Genomic DNA, 15,822 nt, shown 5'->3' on the forward strand with positions numbered 1-15,822 from the left:
TGGCCTGATTCAGAGACGCATGCAAATCGCACATTACTCTGATGTTCACATTGTTGAGCATTTATAATTAAACTTGCATTCACATACATACACCTCCAACTGTATATAAATCAATAGTTTGGCAGAATAAATATGATCTTTGCACATCTAAGTGATATTTACAGTAGGGCCGTGGCAGGTAAGAATATCCCCAGCCTTGAGAAAGACCACAGTAGTGGTTGAAATGTGACACATGGCACTATTGGCACACACCTTCCACTGGCCTTACAGAGGACATTGACGATTACCAGATGAACCACTGGGAGACTCCATTACACTGATAAAGAGGAGACTGTGGTGACTATTTTACATCTTATGCCCTCTACGAGAACTACTTATTTAAGTTACGTCTTAGTTCTCAACTGAAGCTGGTCATTTTCCTTTTCTGGCTGTTTTGGAATAGCATCCTATGTGGACTTTTAATGTGTTGTGTTGAATATATTTTAGTGTATTAAATTGTATCACTCTATAATATTCTCTCACTTTGAATTTTATGTGCACCTATGAGCTTTACCTGAAGGAGTATAGCATAGGTGCCGATTCTGTGGGTGCTCAAGGGCCCAAGCACATACAGAAATTGTGGTACTTATGAGTTATCCGGGCGCCCGATTTCTAAATCGGGTCGGATCGGGCACATCGCATCGCATGCGACCATCGGATGCGATGCGATGCGATGCGATGACCCGATTTTTCCATAGGAATCAATGTTAAAATGGACTGAGTCCATTTTAACATGGAATTCAATGGGAAAAAGGGGTCCTTTTCATACCCCTACTATCCAAGTGGGCATGGAGTTGGATATAAACCTGTGGCGAGCGTAGCGAGCCACCGAGCCCGAAGCGTGGCGAGCGTAGAATACCGTCCCCTCGCGGGGCTCGCTTCGCTCGCCACGCTTCGGGCTCGGTGGCTCGCTACGCTCGCCACAGGTTTATATCCAACTCCATGCCCACTTGGATAGTAGGGGTATGAAGAGGACCCCTTTTTCCCATTGAATTCCATGTTAAAATGGACTCTGTCAATTTTAACATTGATTCCTATGGAAAAATCGGGTCATCGCATCCGATGGTCGCATGCGATGCGATGCGATATCGCATCGCATCGCATCTGATTGTATGCCTTAACTTAAGGCATACAATCAAAAAATCGGGCGCCCAGATAACTCATAAGTACCGAAATTGTTGAGCACCCACGGGCCCGAGTCCCGCTGCTGGGCCGCCATAGTAACTTGCTAATTTGCAGATAGAGCACCCACATTGCCGGACCCGCCACCTGGGAAACAGTATGCCGGGAAGAGTGTATTCTGTCCACGGAGTACCTGCACTGTGGGGGTATTTATGTACCTGCACTGTGGGGGCATTTATGGATGTGGAACTCTGTTGCCGTAATTTGAATATTGGAGACAACTGTGCTCCGTAATATAAATTGGTATTATTTTGTGGTCACATCCCTTCCCCATGAAGCCACTTCTCTATATTTTTGGCTTGAGCCCCCACCAGCAAAAACATAAATCGGCACCTATGGAGTATAGTGGAGATCTAACTGGAAAGTACGTTCAAGTAACATTCAAGGACTTATCATTTCATATTCATTTGATTGTTGGCTACTGTGATAGTGAGGAGGCGCCAGACATCAAGGGCTCATTTATATTCTACATGTTCTGTCATTTTAGGAGCATTTTGACTGGCAGCCACCCACTGTACGCATTTTGTGGGTATCCGAATTTTTTTCCAATGTTCCAAAAATAGTTTGATATATATTTAAAAAAAAATACAATAATAACATTAATGACATTTACAAATCCATCTACAATTTTTTTGTTTTCAGCAGCTGCCAGCAGGTGAAATAAAATCTGTGATAACTCGGGAGTTTTCGGATCCTGCAACTTTGTTAATTAAGGAATCCATGAACTTAACATACAGAATCACAGAATCACCCCTGTCCGTGTGGTAATGCTCGTTATTCAGGATGTCGTGAGGCTAACTGAATAGCCTCCCGCACTCAGGGCCTAATTCAGCATGGATCGCTAGTTGGAGAAAAATGCACTGGACTGCGAGCAAAAAGCTGCTGCCCCGATAGAAAGAAAAAAAAAACGGCCTTTGAAATGTAGCGATACATTTTGCAGATCCATTTGCAATAACTATCTAGGGCTTCCACTAGAGGCGTAAAGAGGATGGCTCCAGTGGAGCGCAAGCTCAAGGTGCTGTTGAGGAGAGAGGGCATGCCTACAGCCTCCTTTCTTCCCTCCTCTGTTGCACCACCAACGGGGAGCCAGCATCGCAGTCTCTGTCCACAGTTGCCCTCCAAATATGGCCACCACCTTGGAGACAGACACTAGTGGTCCTACTGAACATCTAGTGTCTGTCAGAGAAGCACAGCACACCCAGTGCTACTCAGAAGTGCAGATTCCAGGAAGGGCTGGTGCTCTGTGTATGGAACCCCCTGGACATATAACCCCTCCCTGGCCATGTAAATGTAAGTCCCCTTGGCAACAAGCATTTAACACCCCACTGGCAATTGAAATAACAAAGGAGTATTATTTAGTGATATCTTTCACATTATATTTATTATATTTATTACTGTGATCACTTTTCACATGTTTTTTGGTTATTAATGAGCACATTACAGTTTTTGTGGCATAATGGCAATGGACATTACGATTGGCTGGCATTATGTGTAAATGGCATTTCGGTGCATTGAATAATGTGGTGTGTTGCATAATGTGCAAGGGGCATTACTGTTAGAAGTAAAAGGGGGGAGGGGGTGCGGAAACATACCCTTGAACCAGGCACCATGTCACCTAGCTACTACTCTGGCTTCCACCAATCTGCTCAAGAATAAGGCTGGACGTGGTCAACACTGACATCAGACCCAAATGAAAAATGACTGGGCACCCCTACATTTTCACAAACACATGGACAAAATGCTATGTTTGCATCCCTAAACGCCGGCTTCCTGTCAATCAAACTGTGGCTACTCTGCAACTTCTATGCATATGGCTATTGTTTCACTAATTGTCCCTATGCAAGTGCAATGGAAACTGAGCTCATGCTCATTAATTCGATAACTGCTCAGTATGCAAATTCTCTGATTAGCGGTCCATGCTGAAAAAGGCCTTAAAACCTTGATCTACCTTCGTTAATTACCCACTGTACAGTATATTGCTGTGGGTAAGAAAAACTCCTGAAGAGTCATAGTAAAACTTATTTATTAATGTAAGTTCTAAGTCTAAATGATATTTATATTTTATTTTATTGATTTTATTTTATATTATATATATATATCTGGTAGCAGAGGAGACTGGACCATTGGATTAGGGTATAACACCCCTATGCTCTTACTGCCGGCAGAACCTTTTCAGAAAATTTCTATCTGGCTCACGTTTCCATCATCATGGTTGAAAGAATTATCGAATTCTAAATAAAGCTCATTGACTAAAGCATATAAACAAGAGGAAGGGAACCCTCAGAACAACATACACATATTATTACCTGAAAATTCGTTCCCATTAAATATCTATTGGGAGCGTAAGAAACATCTTTGGAAGCCATACCCCTGATGAAGTCCTGTGTGACGAAATGCGTCGGGTTTTTTGAATAAAGAATTATATATTTGATTGGAGTCTCCAACTTATTCTGAAGAACGGACAACAACTTTTCCTTGAAATCCTGATAATTGTGTCAGCTGAATGGACTAACTGTACAAATTGGCTAGTTGGTACTTGTTAGAAGCGCACTCCGATAACCCCCATTTGTTTCTCCATATAGATATATATATATATATATATATATTTTTTTTTTTTTTTTTTTTTAAATGTTCAAAATTGTAAAGTGCAATGGAATATACTGGCAACTGTTAATAAACTGTTAAGCTGCTATATTTTCTTTTAATTATTGCAGTATTTCTTCCTAAATTCATGAAAAATTAGTACAATTAATCTCTCCTCCAAAGCCTAAGCTTAATTGTTAGTACAAAAATAATTGAGCAAAGAAATACATAACTTAGGAAAGCATTAATAAATGTCCCTTGTTACTGAATTATCAGCAGGTATGAATGATACATGAATGATTGATGGCACTCCTGCTGTCAAAACTATGTATCATTCAGTTGGCATCATTAATGCAAAGACAATGCTACTCTCTGGGCTGTTGTAGTGAATGATGAAAGTCAATTTCATTCATAGTAAAGGAATACAAAGCATCCTAACGATGGTGCTCTTCCCATTGATCATTGAGGGTTATTTATTGAAAATTCATTGATGTATGGCATTAAATTATGGGGGAAATGAATACTTATCTAACCATGATCTCAAATATATGAATTGCATCATGTTATTTTTACTAATATTTAAATTTTTATAGATTGGAAAGATGCAGCTTAAACTGTAGTCTCAACAAATGTGCAAATCCTAGTGTACAAATAAATGTGAAACGAGAAATTCCAGTACATGAGATATGTTACCTTGCATTATTATGGGTAATAGACCTCTCATGAGCCCTTGACTCTGAGCTTTGTCACAGCGCGTACATGATGATTCTGTGGCCCAGAAGTGCAGTGCGCCTGATGTCATGACATCGCTAGCACAAGTTTTAGTGGGATGTAGTTGAAAGATTGAGAATAAGAACAGAACCACTGTAATGGAGAATAAGCTCGGAGCAATTTCAGGGCATTTTCTAAGTGATCTTACTAGAAAATATATATTGTTATTATATTATATTATTATATATTATATTGCTCCGTGTGTAGGGGCAATAGCGATAGTGATGTGGGGCCTTGTACATCGCTATCATCTGGCTTTTAATATCCAGCATGCTGGATATTAATCTCTTAATCGCCATTCAGGGCAATGTTCTCAATTGAGAAAACTGGCCCTGACAGATCGCTCAACACACAGTGCTGACACATCGTTGGGTGCTGAGCGATCTTGCTGAGAACACTCAGCTGCATCTCCCCATGTGTAGGCCCCATTAGTTTATATAACCTTAACCTCCCGGGACTTCCGGTGGGTGGCGCATCCAAGATGGCCACATTTTACATGAGCTCCGCTCAAACCGACTCCATCTAGTCCCATCCTCCCTCCTAACTGTACCCGCTGAACCCCAAACTGCAAACGCTGTGACCCTCAACCCCTGGGGGTCCAGCTAAGCTAAATATTGCGGAGAGAGGACGACTGGGGAGCCCCCCTCGCGCCGGAGTCCGGCCTGTGTTCAGGCCACATCGTGACCTGGAGAGCTGCACCCGGCTGCACCGGGCACACTAAAGCCTACCTGCACGTCCCCCTCATACCCAGCCGGAACATCTGTGGCTAGAGGGCTGAGAGATCTGGACGCCGGGAGCACGGAGAGACGAGCGGGACCGGGAGACACAGATCATCTGCGCCTGGGACCCCGTCCGCGCCCGGAGCCGCATACACCACGCCGCACGCCCCCCGCCACCTCAGTGCCTTATCCCCCGGCAGCGGGACCGCTGGCCGGCAACTGTAAACGCTGAAAAACCTGCCTGCTTCCCCGCCGCTGCTACCGACAGCTCCTGCAACAGCACCCGGACGGCTGAACGGGGGACGCGATCGCGCGCCCCTGAGAGGTAGTAACGCACCCTTCCCCATCCTACTGTAGACCAGGAGACTCAGCCAAAAACCCCATACACCGGCTCCCTGGAGCTACCGACTCCCACGGGCCCCTACCCACTCTGGCACTAGTGCACATATATAGGGGGTGGCTGGGCGTCCTCCCCCACTCACCACAGACTGAGATGTAACAGGTGCACAGCGCATAACAACTGAGAGCCTGTGCCAGATAAAGTGCCTGGTACCCTGCATCACATGAAGGTCTGAAACCCCTGCCTTACGAAGTGACTAGTGGGGTCCCTGGAGCTGTAGAGGTGCTGGGGGTCTGCCCCTGCCAACTTTGACATCATATGCCCTTGAACGCAGGCACCACACCCAGCACTTGAGTGGACTGCACTTACCATCACACAGCCTGTGAACACTCAGTGTGCACCCCCACATTACCGGCTGTAAAAGACCTGGACGACTAAGCACTGGCCGCCCTGACGCGGTGGGGTTCCCAGCATACCCCATCAATCAACGAAGCCCCACAAACAAGAGGCTTGCCCACACCCTGTGTCGCTCCACCCTATCCCTGACCCCGCGCCTCCCTCTTTTCAATTCCCTGGCGATATTACGAATTAAGTACTCTTGCAGGAACGTACCCACTGGGCGAAATGCCCCTCACTCTCCTGTACTAATTGGTATGGGAACTCATTCATATACTGCATAATTGTTTTATCTTATAATATCTGTATCTTGTTGCCTAATTGACCTAAGTATATAGTGCATTGTATTAACTAGCATAACAAACTAGCTAGGATTAACAAAAGATTTGCCCAACACTCTACAGGTTAAATTATCCACCTTCCTATCCCTTCAAACTAAGGAATTGTGTATAGGCTGTCTCTACTAGGTGGATACTGCCATCCTGTGACGAATACTGAAACTGCCCCAGACTACCAAATATAGAAGCTTAGGCTCTACATTTTGGAAAGATATTGGTACTGTACTGCAGAAGTAACAGCCCGGGCAGACATAGTGGACACGTTTATGGTAGTGTGCCCCCTTGGTTAGATAACCCATTTCCATATCTTCATTCATTTAAGTATTGTGCTCACAGGACAACTGCTTAGCATATACTGCCATCTAGAGGAAGGCATTGAAATTACCTTAAAATCCCCCTGATATTATAGCATACATTCTGCATTCTGAGAAAGACCTGGGGAAGTCCCACATATCTTGTGATTATAGAAAACTGTTTTGGTTACCAATGTTATGTAACGCCGGACAAGCATACTAGTTGTTTGACCATCCTTTTGTCCCCCCAGTTGCTAACGACTTTTCTTTTAAAGTAATAATGTAGACCTTTTTATTCAATAAGGAGAAACATTTACTTGTCATAATATGATGTGTTAATGTGATACAGAATATTTTTACTCTATTTTGACTTTACTGGCAGGCCTAATCTGGTCCCAATACACTGTGACCTGAACCGAACTGCCCTGGTGACAGTAGGTAAAGTAGGGAAGGGAATCACACGACTTCTAAGACGCTTGGACTACTAACGGAATAATCCATTACGCATTATCCGTGCCCGTTGCAGCTTACATACTACACACCAGGTGACGCCCCCATCTCTGCATCTACCCTCCCCCCCCCTTTTGTTTTTCTTTTTATTAAACTAACACTGGTTAATGGAAAGGTTCTTGTCCCCAACGCGCTCACATCCTACCTTACCTCTTGAAGAGAACAAAATGAGACGCAACAAACCCGTTAAACAAAACCCTCCAACCCCCCACACCCCACATTCTGTTACAGATGTGAGCCCCACACCTGACGACGACCGCCCCTCAGACAGCCAGACAGGCTCATCTATGGCACAGGAAATATTATCAGTCCTAATGCCACATATTGACAAAAAATTAGAAGAGTTTAAAGCGTCTTTCCAATCTACAGTGAGGGAAGTCGCAGCCAACACCTCCCGCATAGCTGATCTTGAACAAAGAATGAGCGATGCAGAAGACACTATCAACAACATGCAATCCTCTTCTGACTCCTCTACAATGATGATACAGGAACTCCAAGATAAGATTGAGGATTTAGAAAATAGAAACAGGAGGAATAACCTCCGATTCATAGGAATACCTGAAAGCATCAAGCCAAATATGCTATCAGACTACCTTACCTCTAAACTATTACTAGCCTTAGAAGTGTTGGATACGGTTGACCTCCCCCAGATAGAACGAGCCCACAGAATTGGACAGGAAAAATCAGATCCAAACTCACGTCCCCGACCTGTGATAGCACGATACCTTGACTTTAGAACCAAAGAACAGGTATTACGTGCATACAAAAAAATGGACCAACTCCTAATTGATGGCACTCGTGTACTCATTTTCCAGGATTTCTCTGTGGCGGTGGCCCAGAAACGCAAAGCATTCTCCCCAATCTGCAAATTTCTGGTGGACTCCCATAGGAGATTTGCCTTATTGTACCCAGCCAAACTCCGGGTAACGGATAACGGCCGTACTTTGCTATTTGATGACCCCGAAGCTGCAAGAGCACACTTTCTGCCATCAATTAGCTCCCCTGGCTCGCCAGTGACCACCTGACCTTTTTCTTTCACAATACCGCACAAATTACGGTTTCTCCTTATGCTAGATTAAAAGAAATGTTAATTTTACCACTGTTAGGTATAATGTTGTTAATGTATAGTTTATTTCCGGCCGGTTCTGATCCCCCAATCAGAACCCACCGCGATAGTTTGGTTTGGAAAAAATGGAAAATGTTGTCAAAGCTTCATAAGTCATCTACAATATATGATCTGTTTGTTATTACTGTTCAACCCACATTGTTACTTCAGGCATGTTTATATCAACAGAAGCGGGGTCTATCACATGTTAAGCCAAGGCCCTTTACTCGCTGGGATGGAGGGCCTTCCTGTACGCTTAATTCTTGCTTTGTTGTCATTGCCAGGGTCGGGGTAGGATGACACCACACATCCCAACAAACTTGCCATATTCGCCCCCCGCACATTCAATCAACATTCTATCTTGGAATGTGTGTGGCCTAAATTCCCCTATTAAGAGGAGGAGAATAACCACCCACTTAAAACACCATAACCCAGATATAGTCCTATTACAGGAGACCCATTGGAAGGCGGATGAGAATTCAACACTTAGAGCGCCATGGATAGCAGAGTGCATATCAGCCTCTTATACCACCAAAACCCGAGGGGTGGCCATACTCTTTGCCAAAAAACTTATATATTCTGTAGTAGACACAGTTTCGGACCCCGAGGGCAGATTCCTTCTATTAGATATCAAAATAGGGGAGGCTGCATACACTATCCTAAATATATATGCCCCTAACAACCAAACCCCAAATTTTCTCTCCCAGATTTCTCAATTATTGGCACAAAGACCCCACTCATCCCTAATCATAGGAGGAGACTTCAACATAGTTAATGATCCCACATTGGACAGACTCCCCCCCCCAACACCTACACATTCCAACATATGGACAGCATTTAACACATTTATGACACAGACCCACACGACAGATGCATGGCAACTATTTCATCCCACTGATAAGACATACACATTCCATTCGGGAGTCCACCACTCATTTTCGCGGATAGACTACATTTTAGTAGCAGATCATCTAATTTCCTCAGTCACTTCAGCCAATATAGGGGACATACTGATCTCAGATCATGCCCCCGTAACTTTATCCCTTAACCTAGCATATACAAACCCCCTCCATAAATCCTGGAGATTCCCCTCATACCTCTTCCACTCAGAAAACTTCCGCCAATATTTAAAACATCACTGGATGGATTACATTGACACCAACATTGAACATTGGGACACACCAGTACTATTCTGGGAAACTGCGAAGACTGTAATGAGAGGACACATTATAGCATATGTGGCCAAACGTAACAAAGCCTCTAGAACACAATACAACTCCCTCCACGCCAACATGACCTCATGCTTAAACTCCTATATTGCAAACCCCTCCACTGATAACCACACAGCCTACCAACAGGCAAAACATCTTCTTGAAGACTTTCTAACCTCACAAGCCCAAAGACACCTCGATTTCACAAAGAATAGATATTATAGATGGGGCAACCGCACCGGACGTTTACTGGCAAACCTAACAAAATCCAACTATCGTAGAAGCCATATTACATCTATAAAACTAAATAACGACTCCCCACCGCTAACTAAAACCCATGACATAGTCAATGCCTTCCAAACCTTCTACACCACGCTATACTCGGCCGACTCCCCAGACTACACACAAATAGATCAACTACTTAAAGACTCCAGACTACCCTCCCTCTCCCAAGCCCAAATGGAAAAATTAGATGCGGATATAACAGCTGAAGAGATAACCCAAGCAATAGCTTCACTTCAAACAAACAAATCCCCGGGGCCAGACGGATTTTCTGGGGAATACTATAAAATATTACAACCAGACATCGTCCCGACACTATTAGAACTATTCCGTACCATACACAAAACCCAACCATTATACCCCTCCTTCAACGAGGCATATACGACCTTAATCCCCAAGCCTGGACGTGAGCCCACAAAACTAGACTCGTACCGCCCCATAACTCTCTTAAACGTAGATTTTAAGCTACTATCTAAAATTATGGCAACAAGAATCCAATCCTTTTTTGCGGAGATCATCTCACCCAACCAACTAGGTTTTGTCGCGGGCCGACAATCTGTTAAAGGAATACGCACTGCAATAGCCTCGGTAATTGCTTCTAATCTACACCCTAACGCACCACATATGCTATTGAGCCTAGACGCCCATAAAGCGTTTGACACCGTCTCCTGGCCTTTCCTATTCCAGACGCTATCAGCATATTCCTTCGGACCCCTGTTTACAAATTTGATAAAGTTCTTCTATGAAACTCCACGCACATCCCTACTTATCAATGGAACTAAGAGCACACCCATACAGATGCATAGAGGGACTAGACAGGGATGCCCCCTCTCACCAATTCTATTTAATCTCTCTTTAGACCCCATACTCAGGTTAATCGAATCATGGCCTGCCCTTCAAGGAATACATGTAGGCAACATGGAAATCAAAGTGACTGCATTTGCCGATGACGTCCTCATCTATATAGCAAACCCAAAAACTTCTCTACGCCCTCTATTAGATCTCCTACGCAACTCAGGTAGACTATCAGGTTTTCAGATAAACCTGGAAAAATCTGAAATCTTATACTTAAAACAGGGATATACACGCCCCAAATGGGCCGCACAATTACCAATGAAATGGGCAAAGGGCCGTCTGACCTACTTAGGCATAACCTTACCCAAAAACATGCAACACCTATACGCCTATAATATCAGTAAAACTATCAAAAACCTTACCAGGGACCTAAATAGGATGGGTCACCTCCAGTTGTCATACCTGGGCAGGGCAAATCTTCTACGAATGGTCTACTTTCCTAAACTTTTGTATCAAATTCAGGTCCTACCATTATTACTCACTAAATCCGATATTCTTGCTATAACTAAACTGTTCCGAACCTTTATTTGGAACAAGGGTAGAGCAAGAATCGGCATGATTAAATTGACGCAACCTAAATGGAATGGTGGGATTAACTTCCCGGACATATCAATATATAACCAAGCGGCAATATTCAGATACCTCAAAGACTGGCTACTTACTAATCACACATACGCAAATACAGCCTTAGAACAACAGTTCTTACCCCACACCTCACTAACTGCTTTCCTACACCTAGAAGACAGAGACATTCTCCCAGAAACACATCTCAACCCTCTCCTAATGTCTGTTCGCAAGTTGTGGCTTACCCTACGCCACACCTTTCATCTGAACTCACACCACACGATACACCTACCTTTTATACAAAATCCACAATTCCATGACGGTAATGCCCCACCGACTTTCACAAGTTGGAAAAACGCAGGCTTACAAAGAGTCGGACAGTTAATTGACCCTCACACCCATAAACCACATAATTTTGTAGAAGCCTCTAAGAACTATCCAATAATTACTGTACTTAACTTAAACTTTATCCAAGCCCAATCCTATGTAGACAAAATCTCAAAACTCATCCCAGAAAGAGACTGGAACAATGACCTCGATAACGTACTCTTAGCGCCTCCATTACCTAAAAAAGCGATCTCAACTTACTATAAATTCCTCCGAAAAACCATAGACTACTCGTCACAAAAAACAGGCCTCAATCAATGGCTAGAGCATTTCCCTTCCCTCACAACAGATATCTTACTAAAAACCCTAGAGTCATCAACTACAATATTCCCGATGGCCAAATTCACGGAAATGTACCTAAACATTTTCCATAGATCATACATATCTCCTGCGCGAGGGTTCCAAATGCAAATACTAGAATCCCCAGAATGCCCTAAATGTCACCACCCCCAAGCAGACCTATATCATTGTTTTTGGGCCTGCCCACAGGTCAAAAGATTTTGGACGGAGGTCCGCGACTTCTCCAATGAACATCTAGTAAATTTCACACCGCTCACCCCGGAGTGGGCCATTTTTGGCATCCTCCCGGAGGAGATCAGAGTCCCTAAACCCATAAAAAAATTAATGCTAGCAGTCTCATCCGCTGCCCGCAAAACTATCCTACAAGTGTGGATCCAAAATTCCCCCCCGGCCCTGGCAATGTTTAAAGATAAATTATTTTTTATTTTCCATATGGATTGGCTGGAGGCCTCCCTCCAAAAAGAGTCACGTACAAAACAATTCTTTGCCACCTGGAACAGCTATATGGAAACTCTACCTACATCAACTAAACAAACTCTTCACCAATGCTTCCAAAACACCCGCTGGTACGAAGAACAGAGACTACTCAATGACCCTCCGCTAATCCTGGATTAGTTTAACACCTTCTTTTATCATGACCAAAATATTGCACTTATGTTGTGAAAATGGGAAATCCTAATGTCAACATGTAACCCCCTTCTGTATACCTACATTTTTGATATATGACTCTCATGCCTGAGATTGTCTGAATGTTTCTTATGATGTTCTGATGCTTTGACTCAATAAAAAGCTTTTAAAAAAAAAAAAAAAAAAACCTTAACCTCCCCCTCCCAACCTGACTGTAAATCCACCCCTCTAGTGCCTAAACCTAACTACCCCCCCACCCCTCCAAGCACAGAGCTACCGTTTCCGACATACATTCATTCGGGATGTCATGATTTTGGAGCTGGCATGTTGGTATTTCTGCATAGGTCTCCTGGCAGTAGGAAGCCGGTGTCAGTATCAGGGGAGGCTCCAGAGGAGGGGCTGCAGCACTGTTCAAAATTCAAATAATGGATACACAAAAAATGCCACCAACTGTTATTCCAACCTGACTCACTGGCAGTTGGTGTGGTACCCCTATTTAATTTTTTGACTGTACTGCAGGGTTTCTGGCCGCAGGGTTCATGGATGCATCCATATAAAATATTGGTCAGTGGTATATACTATATCTTTTCTGGGCTAATTAATCACACAAAATATATTTGCTTGTACTCAGCATGACTAAACAACAAAAATGATATTACTTTATTTCTAAATAACTACAATTTTATTTGTTCTGTCAGTTTTGTGAGTCTTTTTGAGACTTCTTTCTTTTATTAGATAGATTGCCTTTGAAAAAATGTTCTTCTTCCAACCTTCTTGAATGACCAAGACAAATCCATTGATGTATCTTTTACCGTGATAAATGTTAGACATTGTGAGATAATCACATTCAGTCTCGGTTTTCCCTTTCATTAATCCATGAATAACAAGAGCTAATTTGGAATGAATGAATGCCTGATGGCAATGTGAATATTGACAATATGTGATAAGTGAGGCTGGTGTGAATGGTATCTATGGAGTGCAATGAAAAGAAGCAGACATAGGGCCTCATTTAGAATTGGATGTAAGTCCAACTCTGAATTGTAAATTCCACTAGACGATGCAAAAGTTTTACAAAGGGATGACCTATGCTTATTTTCAACTTTTTATTTCAAGTTTCGTCAGAAGAGGTTAAGCCCTAAATTAATCATGAAATTAGAGAGACAATTCTGGGTTTTATTACATGACGCTTCTCTGTGTTGAAACAATGTTGATCTTTATTACTGACAATATAGTTAATTTAATGTAATCCCATTCCACAAAATGATATATTGCTTTAACAAAGAACTGCAATTCATGCAAACTCTGACACTTTCTCCACACTTTTGGCCAGATTCAGACTTCAACTGTGAAGTTCGGAAATCGCTGTTTGGCAAAGTGGGCACTGATACTGCAATCACAGGAGATTGCACTCTCCCCTCTTACCTATATTTGGCAGCACCCTCTTTATCAGCCTATCATATGCTGCTGATCAAGCCCCATCCAGGGCCTGATCCTCACAGGTCAACGCCGCCTCTTGGTACATAAGTTATTTCGATACTTATTTATTTTAAAGGGGATATGGCCACACCTCTGTGGGCCACATAAACATTCATCACTGGGGCCTGGGAATGATTTCTACATTCTTGGCTCATATCTTAGTTCACTTTTGCAAATCTAGACAAATTGTGGAATCTAATGTTCCTGTACTAGTGGAAGCAAGGTAGTAAACCTTTATTCTTATATGTATTCATATAATGTGTTTATTTCTGCTGGTATGCAGATTTTTTTAAATTAATATACATAGTAACATACTAATTGAGGTTAAAAAAAAAGACCTACATTCATCAAGTGCAACCTTTTACAGGATCCGTTAGAGTGTATGGTCTGCATGTGGTTTCCCCATTTGAATTTAAGCTAGATTGTGATAATAGGTTGTACCTCTTAATCTTTGTATCCAATAAATGTTTTTCTAACCTTATTTTAAATGTATTCAGCTCATGCCCAAGTTTCCTAGTCTCTGACCTCAAAGCAAAAATGTTGCCCCCTGAAATTTGTACATGTTAAGCATGTCTCCTCTTAAGATTCTCTTTTCCAGCATAAACATTCCTAGTTTGGCTTATCTGTCCACGTAGCTTAAATACTTCGACCCTTTCATTAGCTTGGTAGCCTTCCCTGGACTTTTTTCCCTTAATATATTGTTCTTTTTGTAGTGTGGGGCCCAGAATGGCACTCCAACCAATGCCATGTAGAGTGGCATAATTATATTGCCTTCCCTGGTTTTCTTGACCCTTTTTATACAGCTAGAATTCTGTTGGCCTTAACAAATTCACCATAATGCTGAGCACTGCACCCCAATTTGTTGTCAATTTGGACTTTTTTCAATTCGGATTTGCCCAATTCTACCCCATTTAGATTATATTTTGCACACTGGTTTTGAGACTTGAAATTCTTCTTTACAAGATCACTGGCAATAATCTTCAGAACTACCTATGACCACCTAATTTGAAATTTGGAATGGCCTTATAACTATGATATTCATCACCAATAATGTTATATTGGTGTATAGTAGAATCTGTGAGCAGTAGGAATTATTTTTCCATCTATGTCCCAAATCGTTTTAATCCTCCTAAATGGAATAACTGTATGTTCTAATTAACCTGCATGTTCCAATTAACCTACTGATAACAAAAACAATACTGGAAATAACCACAATGACAACAATTTTGGCAGAATTGAGATCACAGCTTTTTTTGTGGAATTAGTAATTCTAAGGATGGCAAGAAGTCAGTGCATGCTGGCAACATTCAGAAAATACTATCAATAAAGGACGTGATAACACATGGCTTAGATGTGAACTGGACTTTAGTAGGAACCACCTCCCCTCATTTCATCAAATCCTTAACCTTGTCCATAAGGCAAGTACCAGGCCTATACCTTAGGTCAGTGGTCACCAACCCATCACTCGCGAGCTACTGGTAGCTCCCCAGAGCAATCCGGGTGGCTCAACCACTGCTCTCTACCCGACCGCTGCTGCCTTCCCTTGCACTCCTCCACCTTCCCCTCCAGGTCCGCATTCCTCACCTCAGAGGAGACTGATGCTAGAAGTCATATTTGACCTCTAGCGCATGACAGGGAGCTCCCTGTGAGATGCTAGAGGTCAAATATGACTTATAGCATCTGTCTCCTCCGAGGTGGATGGCTGTGGTGGAAGATGATTGCAGTGGGCAAGCACTGACCCCTTGGCAATGAGCATTAACACCTGGCAAGGAAAATGAACCCTTGACAACAAACTTTTGACCCTTGGCAACGGACATTGACCCCTTGGCAATGAACATTGATAC

This window comes from Crinia signifera, chromosome 4 (assembly GCF_055691185.1).
Source record: "Crinia signifera chromosome 4, ASM5569118v1, whole genome shotgun sequence".
In the NCBI taxonomy this organism is placed as follows: domain Eukaryota; kingdom Metazoa; phylum Chordata; class Amphibia; order Anura; family Myobatrachidae; genus Crinia; species Crinia signifera.